The sequence below is a fragment of the Colossoma macropomum genome, unplaced genomic scaffold (assembly GCF_904425465.1).
Source record: "Colossoma macropomum unplaced genomic scaffold, Colossoma_macropomum, whole genome shotgun sequence".
NCBI lineage: Eukaryota > Metazoa > Chordata > Actinopteri > Characiformes > Serrasalmidae > Colossoma > Colossoma macropomum.
The window spans coordinates 12,801,123-12,817,995 of NW_023494808.1; the positions used below are offsets into that span (position 1 = coordinate 12,801,123).

General features: G+C 40.3%; 1 pseudogene; it reads right to left on the minus strand.

The window, feature by feature from the left end:
* Positions 1–449: 449 nt before the first annotated feature.
* LOC118797982 lies at positions 450–7,471 on the minus strand (annotated as a pseudogene).
* Between the last annotated feature and the right edge of the window lie 9,402 nt (positions 7,472–16,873).

The following is a 16,873-nucleotide window of genomic DNA, read 5'->3' on the forward strand; positions in this document are numbered from 1 at the left end:
CATTCGCAAGTCTTTCTAACTTTAAAATGACAGTGCCTTAATGGAGTAATTTAAACACTAAAGTACTTATGAATCAGACTAGTAAACTTACACAATTATACATTAGCCATCATCATTTCTTATTCTGCACAACCAGAGCACAATGCCACTGGATGGCATTAGATGGTATGATTTGAGCAGCTCTTTACACCTCCACAGGCACCATACCCCAATAATACACCCGTGCACAAGGTATCCAGGGGATGATTTGAAGGTTATCCCAGCTCTTCATAGCTGAGTCATACCACTGGTCTCTTCTCTCTTCAGCCTTTTAATGGACGCACATTCTCAAACATCATTTTGCACACCTTCGGCTGCTGCTCCCTTTTCTACATGAGTTCCAGGAACTGCATCTAGGGTTGGAAATGCCTCCGCAGCCGTAACCTCTGCGGGATGAATGGTATCATTCCTTAGCCCTTCAGCTTGTTCAGTGCAGCTTGCCGAGGGGGCTTTTTGACTGTTGTTGGCACTAGAATCCTGGCACACAGCAAATAAGTTGAAATCCTGCAACAAGTCTCCGCAACTCTGGCCTCCACTACGGCTCACAGGCTGGAAAACCTAAAAATCAGAGTCCTCTAATTCAGTGAAGGTCAACTCAACCTCCCCTATTCTGGATCCTGCAAGCAGTCTTAGGCTCATGAACTGGCTGGCTTTTAATCTTTTGCCACTGTGGCCTAGTCACTCGTCTCTGGGAAGGACCTGGTGAGTCAGTGTCCACTGGCATCCTCACCAGACATCCAATAGACAGGAGATGATTGTGATGGACACTTCTTACCCCTCCAGCTCCACTTTCTGGCTTAACTTGGTAAACAGGAAGGTTTTCCACCTTTCATATGTAGGCGAGCACACCTAACTGACGTACTTCTTCACTTGGGCTATTGCTAGATCAGAGTTCTGTGCATCTCAAAAGTGACCGGCGCTTTGTAGCTCTAGGCAACCTGTATCCAGGTGAGTCGGAAAAACATAACAGTCAGGGATAGCAGCAGGTGAAATACCCAAGAACTGAGCACATCTGGGAGGAGTTCCATGCCGCCCACAACGCACTTGTTTGCAAAGAGCCTTATTGCTGCCAGCTAACATGTCTCGCCATTCCTCGTCCTCCTAACAGACTGGGGGTGCGTCATTTCCCCATATTGGACTAAAGAGTGAAAGAGACACAGTTTCCTCTAGATGTATTTTCACTCTGTGCCTAACACACTAATTTTCCTAACTGTTGGATATTTCATGTGCTTTTAAAGCTTTTTAACATTAACCAAGTACAGGCAAAGAGGAAGAGGTACAGTCAGTAGATGGCTTTCCATCTCCCTCCATAAGGGGGCGTCTACTACTGTAAAATAGAGCATCAGCATTCTCCACTGTGCTACTCAGTAATACCAGAGCATACTGGGGCATCTAAGCCCTTGTCTGTCATAGGGTTTGTACAACAGTGATGGTCGCAAGCTGGGGCATCTGTTGTTCCATAAAAAATCTGATGAAAAGTCAAACACAACAGCTTAGGAAGTTTGTTCATTTTGAGAGTATTTATTTTCCCTTTTAATGACATATAGACCTATAGAAGTTCATCTGTCTACTGAATTAGACATTTCATGCGCCACTGATCTGTTTATTTTCTACAATATTCTCAAGACAAGGATTTGAATGCCCAAGTATGTGAAAATCGTAATTGAGGTTGTAGGTTTCAAATGTCTCAATCTGATCAAACAGGGCAGGGATAGATTTTCCCAAATCTTTGAGAGATACTGATATCATCCACATATAAAGCCAGACGGTGCTCCTGCTGTCTTATGGTTATTCCTGAAAGGTTATTATGGGTTCTTACGGCAATTCCTATGATAAATAACAATGGGGACAAGGGACATCACTGGGGACAAATCGGTTTTGAGGTGTTACCATTAGTGAATATTTCTGCTTATGGTTCCGTACAGAATTTCAAAAAGGTAGGCCACTCAATTCAGTTCGAAGCTTTCTCAGCATCCAGTGACAGTGAAGCAGTATCTGATGCCCCCTTTTGGTTATGGGGTATATTCAAAATCCTTCTGACATTATAGAAGACTTGTCTGCCCCCAGTCAAGCCTGATCTTTTCCAATAAAAATTTAAGCCTTTGGGCTTAAAATCTTACACAGCACTTTTACATCTGCATTTAGAGGACTAACTGGCCTCAGATTCTCGCATCTGTTATTTGGTTTACCAGCTTTTGGGAGCAATCAAGGCTCCTCTTATGCAGAGTGGCAGGATTATGAAAGCATTATTTAAAGATTTCTAAAAGTGGTGACTGCAACCTATTTCTGAATTTTGGTAGATTTCAATGGACAGACAGTTGGGCTCTGGTGCTTTTTTACTTTTATAATGTCAGCGACTTTAGATATTTCCTCTATATTTAATTTTCTCTAAATCAGCCCTGAGCACTTCTAGTACAGTGAGTACATGAATTTCATTGAAGACAGCTTCTACAGACGGAGATGAAGGAGACGGTCGGGAATGACCACTCTTTGGTGCACTGGTCCCAGCAGTGACAGGTAGGAATTCAGTCTGGTCTTCTATTTTTTTGTTTTCTTGGTTTTTAACCAGTAAAAATCACATTGATGAGACAATGGTCATCATTCGCCAATATCTTCTGAAGTTTTTCTTAAATGAGCTCTTCAGAAATGTCCTAAGAAAAAGTCTACGTCAGTGTAAGTGGGTTTTAAGAAGAAACTTCTTCTTATGAACGGTTGGTGAATAAGGCCCAATGTCTCTCTCACAGGAAAAAAGACTGGGTTGTTTCCATGATGAGAAGCCAGTAGCAGTTCCTGCTGTAGTGTGGCACCTGTGGGTGGTAGGGTAGTAGTAGTATTGGTAAAAGGGACGTCCACTAGTGTACTATAGTGTTCCACTCCAACAAATTAGTTTTGAGCTCCCTGATCCCTGACGAATATAAAATTTTACATCAGGACAGAGCTTAAATACAGATTTCTGACTGTTGTGACCATTTCTGAACTTCATAGATGCCACTTCACACAAGGTCATCATGAACAATGGCGCTGAGTTCTTGCACCCTCGTGACTTTTTTCGACCTTGAATAAATAAAAAGGGACTGACAAAGCAGGCTGATGATGCTGGTCAGTAAGTTTGGTTATTATGTGGGGGGGGTATGTGGGTTCACAGTACACAGACTTTGGGCTTGGGATTCCTTACAAAGCACAGTGTAAAAAGGGCATGACTAGGTCTGGGCTGTTGGACTATATCCTTAAATATTTTTTAAATAGCACCAGAACTGTTTGAGATTAAAAAATATTCATATTGAGACTTACACTGATCAGCCATACCACTAAAACCACCTCCATTTTACCAGCTCTTTGTAGTTCTACAGTTACAGACTGGAGTCCATCTGTTTCTCTGCATACTTTGTTAGCCCCCTTTTACCCTGTTCTTCAGTGGTCAGGACCCCCATGGACCCTCACAGAGCAGGTACTATTTGGGTGATGGATCATTCTCAGCACTGCAGTAACACTGATGTGGTGGTGGTGTGTTAGTGTGTGTTGTGCTGGTACGAGTGGATCAGACACAGCAGTGCTGCTGGAGGTTTTAAACACTGTGTCCACTCACTGTCCACTCTATTAGACACTCCTACCTCGTCAGTCCACCTTGTAGATGTAAAGTCAGAGACGATAGCTCATCTGCTGCTGCAGTTTGTGTTGGTCATCCTCTAGTCCTTCATCAGTGGTCACAGGATGCTGCCCACAGGACGCTGTTGGCTGGATATTTTTGGTTGGTGGACGATTCTCAGTCCAGCAGTGACACTGAGGTGTTTAAAAACTCCAGCAGCACTGCTGTGTCTGATCCACTCAGACCAGCACAACACACACTAACACACCACTAGGTCAGTGTCACTGCAGTACTGAAAAAGATCCAGGGATTGGGATTTGGGACAGACACTTTGTGATGATGTAAAGTGCTCCTCTACACATCACAATATAATGACTGAGTGTAAACACTTACCTATACTTACCTGAGGACTGGTTATCCTTGCTTTGAGGAGCAAAGAGAACTGAATGGGTTCACCTGTGATTTACTTACCTGGGTGAGCCCATCCTCTGTAGAAGAGTAGGGAAGGACCAAACCTAAAGAAGAGTGAAACTGTTTAATAAGTGTACACTGTACTGTGAACATGTGTTAGTGACATCATCAATGGAAAGTTAAGTAGTAAGGAAGATCACGAATGATTTACTGTTGGATGTAAATACATTTACTTACTTGGAGCACTTGTTTTTAACCCTGGCCAGTAATGGTATATTCTAGGGGAGGAGCACCCCGAATATAAGCGCCATTACTGGGGGGTACGAGAGAGATCCCTTCTTTCAGCGTGGTGGAAGAGTGAAGGTGGTACAAATACAGACCCATATGACTTTGCAGTCATTGGTCAATACAATAGTGGTAGAGCCTATTTTCGTTTGTTTTTGTTTATCGTGTGCGCATGTAAATATGTAAATAATCCTGAGTGTTGGAGTGTAAATAAAGGTGACGGGGAGAAAGACTCTTGAATTAGCTGTATTTATTCCAGTGACTTGGGCCACTTGCCCGACGCTACCCATAAGGTGTGTCCCCTGCCACAGCGAACTGCCGGGCCGAGGGACGCACTTTATCACACACTTCCCAATAGAAAGCACCCAATAAATTCCTTGTGTGTGTCAACATACTTGACCAATACACTCTGATTCATTTAAAAGAACTGACACTGCCCTAAATTCATATTCAACTTATTCATTTAAGATGCTTTATTGATCTTTTACAGAGAAAGTTTGATAACAATGTACCAGTTTCAGACAGTTCATTGACAGAACTTTATTGATTAAAGATACAAAAAATACAAAAAATAAGAGGCAGATATTATATATATATATATATGTGTGTAGTCATATGCAAAAGTTTGAACACACCTGACACAATAATAATAATTACTTTATCATTATGTATTCCTCATTATGTTAAATTCAGCAAGCCAACAGTAAGTTATGCAAGAAGTGTGTTCTCTGTGGAGGATTCACTTATTTTCCACTTAGAACACCAACAAAACATGTCATTTGACCAGGGAAGCCAAAATTTTTAAAAGACCTAAATAAAACCGACAGCCTTTTAAATGCTCTGCACTCTGTGTTGAGGAAAATGCAAAAGACTCATATGTCAAATTCATAAAACGCTGGATTTACCATGATGTTAAGAGCAAATAACATTGTGGCAACATGTTCTCTCTGTCATAGACGAGAGTTCATTTGTAATGTGTGATTTTTCCTCTTTCGCATGTGCCGTTAGTGATTCATTAAAAAGTCAGAGGGCAAAACGAGCCATGAGAACGTAAGAACAGTAATCTCAGCGTATTCGCGATCTATCAAGTCTGCCCATATTTCTGGAGTACACTGTGTAAATTAAGTTTTTGGCCTTCTCCGACGCTTGGTTTTAAGGTCTATTTCAAGACATTTCTGAAAATCTTCATCAGTTGTAAACCCTCTTTTTTGGCAAGGATGAATTACAGGAAGCTGCCTCAAATCATTAATCGAGCTAAACCTATGAGCAGTGCTGCTGGTTTCACTACACATTCTGCCAAATATGTGGAAAGTCCCTTGATCATAGAGAAAAGTCAGAATTCCTTCTAGATCCCTGACTGACATTGGCGGCACTGGGTCATTCATGTTCTCTCCTATGAAACCTCTTGAATCTATCACTTTCAGATTGTTGTCTAGACAGCAGTAAGCAGTCCAGAAGTGACTGGGAATACAAACTCTGTTCTTTAGAGGAGGCTTGTTATAGTCCGGAACCACCCCAGTGACAATAAAGGCAGAATTCGGCAAGCACGTCTTGTTCAGAAAGTCGGCCACATCTTTCTCTGTCCTCTTCCATTGACCTTTGTTGAAAGAGCAGGTTTGTGGAGCGGCGTTGGTGAGGGTGAACGTGGCATTGGAGCAGCTCTGTGACTTGGCGTGGAGGACTGGAGCCAGGTGTCCTCTATGATAGCCCGAATTATTGTAGTCTTCGTTAACAGCTTGATTTTGTATGTTGGTCACGGTGCTTTCAGATGCCATCTTTGGGTCATTAGTTATGTTTTCAAGCTGTAATTTGTTTAGTGAGAAGAAGAGGACATCTGTTTAAATAAGGAGCTAGCATCAAAACATGAAAATATTGTAATAAAAGGTATGTGTACCAGAAGGTATACAAAACTTACCTGAGGTTCAATGTACCACTTCGTTAGTCTTTTACAACCCATTACACCTTCAAACCTGTAGGCTGAGTAGACGGGGATCCTGTTTGCTGTGTCATACAGTGTTGCATATTCATATGTGTTATTTAGATTTTGTTTAGGTTTTGTTTGTAATTATTTCCTGGAGATACAGTTGGAGGAGACAAAGTTCCTCCTGGATTAGCAAAGAATTGAGGGCACGTCTGGGTAAAATCACGTACGACTTTGCTGGAACATCCAGAGAGAGCCAGCAGAAGCAGCACCGGAGTGAGGAGGTTCATGATGGAGCTCAGGAAGAGGGAGGTGATGAAGAACAGAATCTCCTGAAAGAAAATGGACACAAAACTGATCCACCTTCTGGATTTACACACAAAAAATCAGGAAAAGACAAAGGCTGAGGAGTTCGTCATGAAACACAGGGTTAAAAGCACCAGGTATATACGCTTAGTGTTATTTCAATAAATACAGCCGTTTACAAAGGTTTGGTCCAACGACATGTTTTGTCGATTATTTAAGTGAAAATAAGTGAACATGTCCTCTAAAGTGAACACACTCCAGCACGTTTTAATATTCGCAAAGGTTATGGCACATTATATGTTTTATGTTTATTTTTCCAATATGTTAAATTCAGCAAGTAAACAGAAATTGTGCATTAATTATGCAGGAGTGTGTTCTTTCTCTGTAGAGGACGGGTTCACTTATTTTCACTTAGAAAATCAACAAAACATCATTTGACTGGGGTGTTCAGATTTTTTGACACAAATGTTTAACTCCAATGGTTAAAGTGATACAAGTGTAACATTTTTCAAGCAAATGATTGACATTCTACAAAGGAATTAACCCCTTACCAAGTTTTATTATACACTTCTATAACATAACAATAGCTCCATTAGTTCGCTTCAAAGTCCCTGTAGTTACTGAATAATAAGCGTCAGTATGTTCAAGTCCTGGAATGTTAAGGGGTTAACCTGAAAGCCCATATTAAAAATGCTTGGCACACTGTTGAGCATAAACGTGAAAGAATTAGTCTTACAATTAACTTTTTACACTGTCTGATTGGTTAAAAATCAACAAAACAACAAACAGGAATTCAAGCTCCGTTTTTACCTGTCAGTGCTGGAAGCAGTGATGTCTGCTTGTTTCTGACTCTCTCCTTCAACTCCCTCAGTACATGTTTATACAGAGGCCATCGAATGTGTGTATATAAAAATGGAAGTTTTCTTCATCTGTGATGAAAAGCTTTAGGAAACATGTGTTTCACTGAGGAACTTGCTGAGTGGTGCAAAACTTGGTAAGGAACCTTCTGAGTGTTGAGGAAACAGCCGTATACCATAGTTCCTTTTTCCCATGAAACATTTAAAATAAAATGTCTTAAACAGACGAAGAGAAATCATCAATCAATGAATCAATAAATCAACCTTTATTTAAACTCGGAGTACATTGAGGGAGAACCTGGTTTACAATGTAGCCGAGCTAATACAGAAAACAGGGATTGAAAAATTGGAATGTAAAACTAAATAAACTGCTAAAAAGTAATAATAAACATGACAGTAAATCAATGAACCATTAAATTTGCAACAGTATACAGTGGTGCTTGAAATTTTCTGACCCCTTTAGAATTTACTATATTTGTGCATAAATTTGGCCTAAAACTTCATCAGATATTCACACAAGTCCTGATAGTAGATAAAGAGACAAAACTATTAGACTTGCTCATTTATTTATTGAGGAAAAGGATTCAGTATTAAATTTCTGTGAGTGGCAAAAATATGTGAAACTTTCCTTTCAGTATCTGTTGTGACCCCCTTGTGCAGCAATAACTACAATTAAACATTTCTGGTGACTGTTGATTAGATCTGCACACCGGCTTGGTGGAATTTTAGTCCATTCCTCTGTACAAAACAGCTTAAACTCTGTTATGTTGGTGGGTTTCCTCCCATGAACTGCTGCTTCAGGTCCTTCCACAACATGTCTATAGGACTAAGGTCAGGACTTTGACTTGACCATTCCAAAACATTAACTTAGCTCTTCTTTAACCATTTTTTTGTGGAATTACTTGTGTGCTTAGGGTCGTTGTCTTGCTGCATATCCCCTGTTCTCTTGACGCTGAGCTCACAGACAGATGTCCCAACATTTTCCTTTAGAATTTCCTTCATAATTCAGAGTTCATTGTTTTATCAATGATGGCAAGCCATCCTGGCACAGATGCAGCAAAACAGGCCCAAACCATGATACTACCACCGCCATGTTTCACAGATGGAATTAGGTTTTTATGCTAGAATGCAGTGTTTTCCTTTCTCCAAACATTACGCTTCTCATTTAAACCAAAAAGTTCTATTTTGGCCTCATCCATCTACAAAACATTGCCACAAAAGCCTTCTGGCTTGTCCATGTGATCTTTAATAAACTGCAGACGGGCAGCAATGTTCTTTTTGGAGAGCAGCAGCTTCTCTTTGCAATCCTGACATGCACACCATTGTTGTTCAGAGTTCTCCTGATGGTGGACTCATGAACATTATCATTAGCCACTGTGAGACAGGCCTTTAGCTGCTTAGAAGTTACCCTGGGTTCCTTTGCGACCTCGCGGACTATTACACGCCTTGCTCTCAGTGTGATCTTTGTTGGTTGACCACTCCTGGGGAGCGTAACGATGGTCTTGAATTTCCTCCATTTGTACACAATCTGTATGACTGTGGATTGGTGGAGTCCAAAATCTTTAGAGATGTTTTGTAACCTTTTCCAGCCTGATGAGCATCAACGACTCTTCTTCTGAGGTCCTCAGAAATCTCCTTTGTTTGTGCCATGATACACTTCCACAAACATATTTGTGATAGATCCCTGTTCTTTAAATAAAACAGGGTGGTCACTCACACCTGATTGCCATCCCATTGACTGAATACACCTCTAATTTCTAATTTCTAATTTGAATAGTCTAATTTCACGTTCAAATTATCTGTTAATCCTAAAGGTTCACATACTTTTTCCACTCATAGATCTGTAACATTGGATCATTTTCCTCAATAAATAAGTGACCAAGTCTAATATTTTTGTCTCATTTGTTTAATTCGGTTTATTTACTAGTACATTGAAAATCTAAGTTTGAAAAAAGTTTTTGGTCAAATTTACAGGTCACATTGTGGTACTTTAATAAATACCAAATCAAATAAGGATAAAATAAAGTAAAAAACAGAATTAATGATAAATAAAGGAATAGAAATAAAGGAATAGAAGATATAAAACAATACTTTGACAATAATAAAGTAAATTGAAAGAATAATAAAAGTGAAACAGTGGCTAAAACACACCAAAATCATATTAGAAGTTAAGTGAAATGAAACAGTTGCGGGCTGAGTGAAGGTGGTTGCAGACAGTGAATTGTTGACAGTTCCCTATTTCTGTCAGTGAGTCCAGACTTGTTGGCACGAAAAAGCATTGCACTTTCGAGGAAACTGACCTTATGTCAGGGGCTTGCGACACTTGCTAGTTCTGTATTTCAGCTTTGGCAAGAGGCCATTTTCATTTTCCATATTTATGTTCCTTTTTCACGTGAATCATTTCAACACACTCCTAAAACAAAGTGTCCCAAACAAACAGACAACAGCAGGTCTTCATTCAGATAAACTGTAGCACTAGATGTAAAACCCCCAGGTGAGCAAGCCAGGGGCGACAGTGACAAGGAAAAACTCCCTCAGAGCTGAGGAAGAAACCTTGGGAGGAACCAAGCCTCACAAAGGGGGGCCCATCCTCCTCTGGTCAAACTACTTACAAAATTATTATACTACTAATATCAATCATTCTACAATGAATTCAATGAATTCAGTAGTTGCCTGATGTAGTTGCCACTCTGTCAGAATTATGATTCTATAGATAAATGCAGTGGAACAAAAGTGGATCTTTAGCTGTTTTTGCCACATTAAAAGAACAATTGTCATTAAAACGCCTATTAGCACATGGCCTAAAAGTTGAAGAACTCTTTAATTGGTTGAACCAACAATAAAGAAACAAAAAATCTAAGTAATGATATTTAATTCATTATAAAGTTTTAATAAACTTTATGATAAATTACTGAAGTTGATGTCCCACTTTCCAGACCTGCATCTTAATTTAATGGTTAAAATGTCCACAAAGTCATTCAAAGTGTTAAGATGTGAAATGGTGCGCTGTAGAGAAGCTGAACAATTAATTTACTGTCCAAAATAATCAGTGAACCCACACATGTCCTCTGAGCTTTTATATGCAGTGTTGATGATGGTAATGACAGTGGTAGGTGCACCACATGTACCTCATGTTTTCATTTATCTCTCAATAGATGATAATTTATGGCTTCATATTTAATGACTTTTCATCATTTAATGGGAACAACTGGATAAACATAACATGTAGTTCTGTTATAACTGAAGTTTGGGAGGAGGAACATGCCTGAAACCCCTCCTGCTTCCAATCTAACGCCCTATAAATTCACATCCTCACCTTCCGTTCCTGTGAGCGAGTGTTTACAATCCCCACCGCCACCCCGTCTCCTTCCCGTTCCTCAGTTCTACATCAGTCCTGCTACAGCTGTGAGGGGGTCTGCTCTTCTAGCTACAGGCAGAAGCTGCCCAGAACTCCAGGTCACGTTCTCAGAATTCTCCCATCTCCCTCAATCAGTCTTCCCTCATACTACCACCACCATGTTAAAGGCATGGTCTGAACTCACAAAATGAACATGATGATATATTTTCAATGTCCTGTACACATTTTATTGGGGTCAGTTTGACCCCAAGCTGTTTTAGCTGTATGAAACATAAGAAATATCAACATTTTACACACATTTGTTTTGGACATTATTGAGGTCACTGTAACATGCAGTTTTATAATCTTCAAAAAACTCCCACCTGCTTAAGGGCCTAACATGACCGATAGCAGTGCAAGAACCAGTGATAGCTCTTTTCAAGCATGGGAATGGTCCAGAGAACCGATCTCCAGTCTGAAATCAGTGGTCTGGGGGGGAGCTATCCGCTGCATGATTGGTTGATTTTATACTGTGACTCTTTCATATATTTTTTCTTTTCAAGTATCGTGATGGTGGGCAAAGGATTGTTATGGACAAAAAGTACTGTTCTTCACTGTTGTGCCTGCTATTTTGCAAACATGCACACAGAAAAGTGATGTATGAAATTGTGCAATTGGTCCAAGTACTGTATATTTGCTGAGTTAAATATATTGCTAAGCATTTAGAAAACATTTTATTTTTAATTTTTAAATTATAATTTTCCAGATTTTTTTCTAATACTTTAAACTGAGCCAATAAATAAATAAATAGAAATTGTGCACTAAAATACACAGAGAAATGTCATATTTAATTATGTTCTCTGTAGATGTATTAACTTCTTTTCATTTAGAAAATCAACTAAACATGTCGTTTGATGTTGTTCACACTTTTGCATACGACTGCGCATTTTGGGCCAAAAGCTTTTCTTGTAAAAAAAGGCTTCAGGCAGCGTATTCACAACTATTTCACCTACAAAACAGTCTGTTAGGAAACTTTTAAGAGCTATTACACACTTCAGATGTCTGGTTCCCATCACTACCACTATGATTGTCTGTCTGCTTCTTAACCATTTAATTACGCAAAATTGAGAAACTTTCTTCTTTAAACCTGTCAAAATGTTGTGGGTTATGCCCACATGCCCAGTGTTTCCCTCTGGTTCATCTTTGCCAAGATGCTACAATATCAATCAGTAAAAGAGTTACTGAGTAAATGTGACATATTTATTAATGACCATTGGGCTTATTTGGGATGAATGTCACATTAAATGGTATAAACATACTGAATTCTGACCTATATATATATATATATATATATATATATATATATATATATAACCCTGTTCCAAAAAAGTTGGGATGCTGTGCAAAATGTAAATAAAAACAGAATACAATGATGGGCAAATCATTTAAACCCTATATTTCATTGACAAAAAGACAACATATCAAATTAGATTCACCAACCTACCACAGTATGTGAGGGCACAGGACTGTGTGTCTGACATGGTGTTCACTCTTCCTTACTGTTCCTCTTCACCCTGTACACTGTAGACTTCATGTACAGCTCACCAACTGCCATCTACAGAGGTTCTCTGATTACTCAGCAATCATCGGACTCATTACAGATAAGAACGACAAAGAGTACAGAAAACTGACCCAGGACTTTGTGGACTGGTGTCTGAAGAACCAACTCCTGATCAATGCGGGGAAAACCAAAGAGATGGGGGTGGATTTTCAGAGACACAGTAACCTCCTTCCACCAGTGAACATCCAGGGAAGGGACACTGAAAGAGTGGACTCTTACAAGCAACTGGGTTTCCACCTTCCACCAAGACTGGACTGCACTTTATAGGAAAGGCTAGAGCAGACTCTACCTGCTCAGAAGACTGAGGTCGTTTGGAGTACAGGGGGCACTCCTGAGGACCACCATTTTGGCATCAGCCATCTTTTATGGAGTGGTCCGTTGGGGGTAATATTATTCAGTACCTTATGTGCAATACTCGTTACAGTGCAATATCCTTACAGTGTAAATACTTTTGCTTTTATTTATTTATAATTCTTTATATTGTTCATATTTGTGAAGGAAAGAATTTATATTTTTATCTTATTTTTTACTTTTAGTACTATATATATTGTCTATAAAGTAACAAGTAACAAACGGTAAAAACTTTGTTAAGTAATTCTCTTCTTGTTACTTCTTTGCTTTTCTTGAGTGCCTTGCTTCCCTTTGCTTTTGTAGCACTGAGAATTTCCATGTTGTGGAACTAATAAAGAATTATCTTATCCTATCTTACCTTTTATCAAATTTTGAAACTGAGATATTTTATTATTTTTTGAAAAACATCAGACAAGATTGTTACACCAAGATGGTGCCGAGTATGGCTGCTGTGATGCAATCTCCCGAAAATCACCGAAAATCAGACTTTGAGTTTTGGAACGCAGATCCATTGTTTGGGAACATCGAAGAGGCCCCATTCATCTGGGCTGACCGACTGAGGAAATGCCGCAGATTTTGGAAAAGGGGCAGGAGAGTCAGCGTTCTAGTCAGGCTGAGACGGTGTGCTAACCGCCTCCCACTCCCCAGCATAGTACTGGCAAATGTACAGTCCCTGGACAACAAAATCAGGGAACTCAGGGCATGGATCTCTTTCCAGCAAGAAACACGAGACTGCTGTATAATCTGCTTTAAATCAAGAAACTTGGATGAGTATAAAAAAGCCAGCTATGGTCTCTGTAAGACCATAAGAGCAGCCAATCATGAGTATAGGGCTAAAGTCGAATCACAGTTCAACACCACCAACACACAAAGACTATGGGAGGGGTTAAACACAATAACAGGAAGAGGGAAACTTGTTGTGGGAATAACATTAGTGCTACGTTTCCAGGTTTCCAGTGAAATACTTTCTACACCCACATCCTCAGAACATTTTACACATGTACTGTGGAGAGCATTCTAACAGGCTTCATCACCACCTGGTATGGAAACTGCACTGCCATCGAGGAGAAAGCTCTGCAGAGGGTAGTGTGGACAGCCCAGCACATCACCGGGGTCCAGCTCCCAACCTCCTAAATTTATACACCAGCCACTGCCTGAGGAAGACCGGGAGGAACCTAAAGAACTCCACCCTCCCAAGCAAGTCTGTTCCCACAGCTGCCGAGCAGGAGGAGGTACAGAAGCATAAAGTCCAGAACCAGATGGTTCCGAGTTTCTTCCCCCAGGCCATCAGGTTGCTTAACAGCCAGAAGTGCTGGTGTATCAGTCTATGGGTCTGTCACTACATCTCTGAGTTATGCAGTGGTGTAAAGCGCCGCCACTGGACTCTAGAGCAGTGGAAATGTGTTCTCTGAAGTGATGAATACGCTTCTCCGTCTGGCAATCTGATGGACGAGTCTGGGTTTGGCAGTTGCCAGGAGAACGGTACTTGTCTGACTGCATTGTGCAAGTGTAAAGTTTGGTGGAGGGGGATTATGATGTGGGATTGTTTTTCAGGAGTTGGGCTCGGCCCCTTAGTTCCAATGAGAGGAATTCTTAATGCTTCAGCAGACCAAGAGATTTTGGACAATTTCATGCTCCAAACTTTGTGGGAACAGTTTGGGGACGGTCCCTTCCTGTTCCAACATGATGTCCATAAAGACATGGATGAGTGAGTTTGGTGTGGAAGAACTTGACTGGCCTGCACAGAGTCCTGACCTCAACCTGATAGAACACCTTTGGGATGAATTAGAGCGGAGACTGCAAGCCAGGCCTTCTCAACCAACATCAGTGTCTGACCTCACAAATGGGCTTCTGGAAGAATGGTCAAAAATTCCCATAAACACACTCCTAAACCTTGTGGAAAGCCTTCCCAGAAGAGTTGAAGCTGTTGTAGCTGCAAAGGGTGGGCCAACATCATATTAAACCCAATGGATCAAGAATGGGATGTCACTCAAGTTCATATGTGTGTGAAGGCAGACGAGCGAATACTTTTGGCAATATAGTATATATATATATATATATATATATATATATATATATATATATATATATATATATATATATATATATCTGAGGCAGATTAATGAGATGCAGGGTATATATATATATATATATATATATATATATATATATATATATATATATATACCCTGCATCTTATTTATCTGCCTCAGACTCACAAATTGCATTTGAAAAGTGGAAGCATTTAGGAACCACAGCACCTCAACCAGGAAGATGTTACAGAGCGGGTCGCCGAGTGCTGAGGCATATATTGCATAAAAGTCTCCAACACTTTGCTGACTCAATAACTGCAGAGTTCCAAACCTCCTCTGGCATTAAGATCAGCACAAAAACTGTGCGCCGGGAGCTTCATGGCGGGATTTCCATGACCGAGCAGCTCCATGAAAGCCTTACATCACAAAGCACAATGCTAGCCGTTGGATGGAGTGGTGTAAATCACACCGCCACTGGACTCTGGAGCAGTGGAAGCGCATTCTGTAAAAAAGTGACGAATCACACTTCTCTATCTGTCAGGCTGTTGGACGAGTCTGGGTTTGGTGAATGCCAGGAGAACAATACCTGCCTGACTGCGTTGTGCTGTCAAGCTTGGTGGAGGAGGGATATTGTTGTGGGATTGTTTTTCAGGGGTTGGCCTAGAACCCTTAGTTCCAGTGAAGGAAAATCTTAATGCTACAGCAACAAAGACATTCTGGACAACTGTATGCTTCCAACTTTGTGGGAACAGTTTGGGGAAGAACGTTTTCTGTTCCAGCATGACTGAGACCCAGTGCACAAGGCAAAGTCCATAAAGTCATGACTGGGTGAGTTTGGTGTGGAAGAACTTGACTGGCCCTCACAGAGGCCTGACCTCAAGCCCATCAAACACCTTTGGGATGAATTAGAATGGAGATTGTGAGCCAGGCCCTCTCGTCCTACATCAGTGTCTGACCTCTCAAATGATCTTCTGGATGAATGGGCAAAAATTCCCACAGACACTCTCCAAAATCACAGGGGGACCAACTTTATATGAATGCCTATGGATTTAAAATGGGATGTCATAAAAGCTCCTGTAGACGTCCCAATACTTTTGCCCTTATAGTACATATATATGTACACATACGTATGTGTATATACAAATATATGTACTTCCTTTTTGTCGTTCCTGAAGCTGAAATGCATGGTAATTTTTTCATTTGTAAACTATTTATAATGGAAGCCTTTGCACAAAGATCCTTTCTTTTGTATAAGAAGAGCAAAACCTGGACCTCTGAGCAATGGAAGAAAGTAAAATGGTCTGAAGAGTCAACTTTAATCACTTTCTGCCATATTCATGGTTTGGCTTTGGAGAAAACCACAGCTCTTATCAGCTGTTAAACATGGTGGTGAACCCATAACGGAATAATCTCACAAGAGTCAATGAAGATGATTGATCTGCATTGTTGGAACTGCCAAGAATTCAAGTCCTGGTGGTGACAGTCTTCCTTCACAACATTTGAAGGTCATAATGCCTCACACTATTGAACAAATTCATAGTTACCTGTTGAAGCTGTCCAAGTCACCTTCCATGGCCTTCTTAATGAGATGTCTAAACATCACTGAACCTTCTAGAGCTCTGAACCTTCTGGAGTGCAACGCAGGCCTCTTTCATCACTCATAAGGAGGAGAACTTTCTGAAAAACCATCTGGTTTCCAACCACAAACAGTTTAGATTGAAGATGTTCTGAAGGTAGAGTTTGGCTCTGCTACCATTAAGGCATTTAAAGTGGAACTCAAATTTTTTTTTGACTTCCTGCGTAATTCAATCATTGAGATGTATAGTCATTCAGAGTGGTTTGACATGAAATGGTTCATCATAGAGAACGTTACAGACTGGAATTTCTTTATAGTGGTGGTGATAAACTCTTTTAATGTATCAAGAGATGTGCTGGTCTTGGCATGGAGGCCAAAACGTGGGAAAAAGGAACTTGTCTGAGGAACAGCTGTGTGTTGCTTCATCCACACCATTTGCAAATCTCTTCACCATTCACCAAGTTCCTCACCAAGTTCCTCACTAAATTTCTTACCACATGTTTTGCAAACATCACTGAGAAAATATCCTTTCATCCAGGTTGTTAAAGTG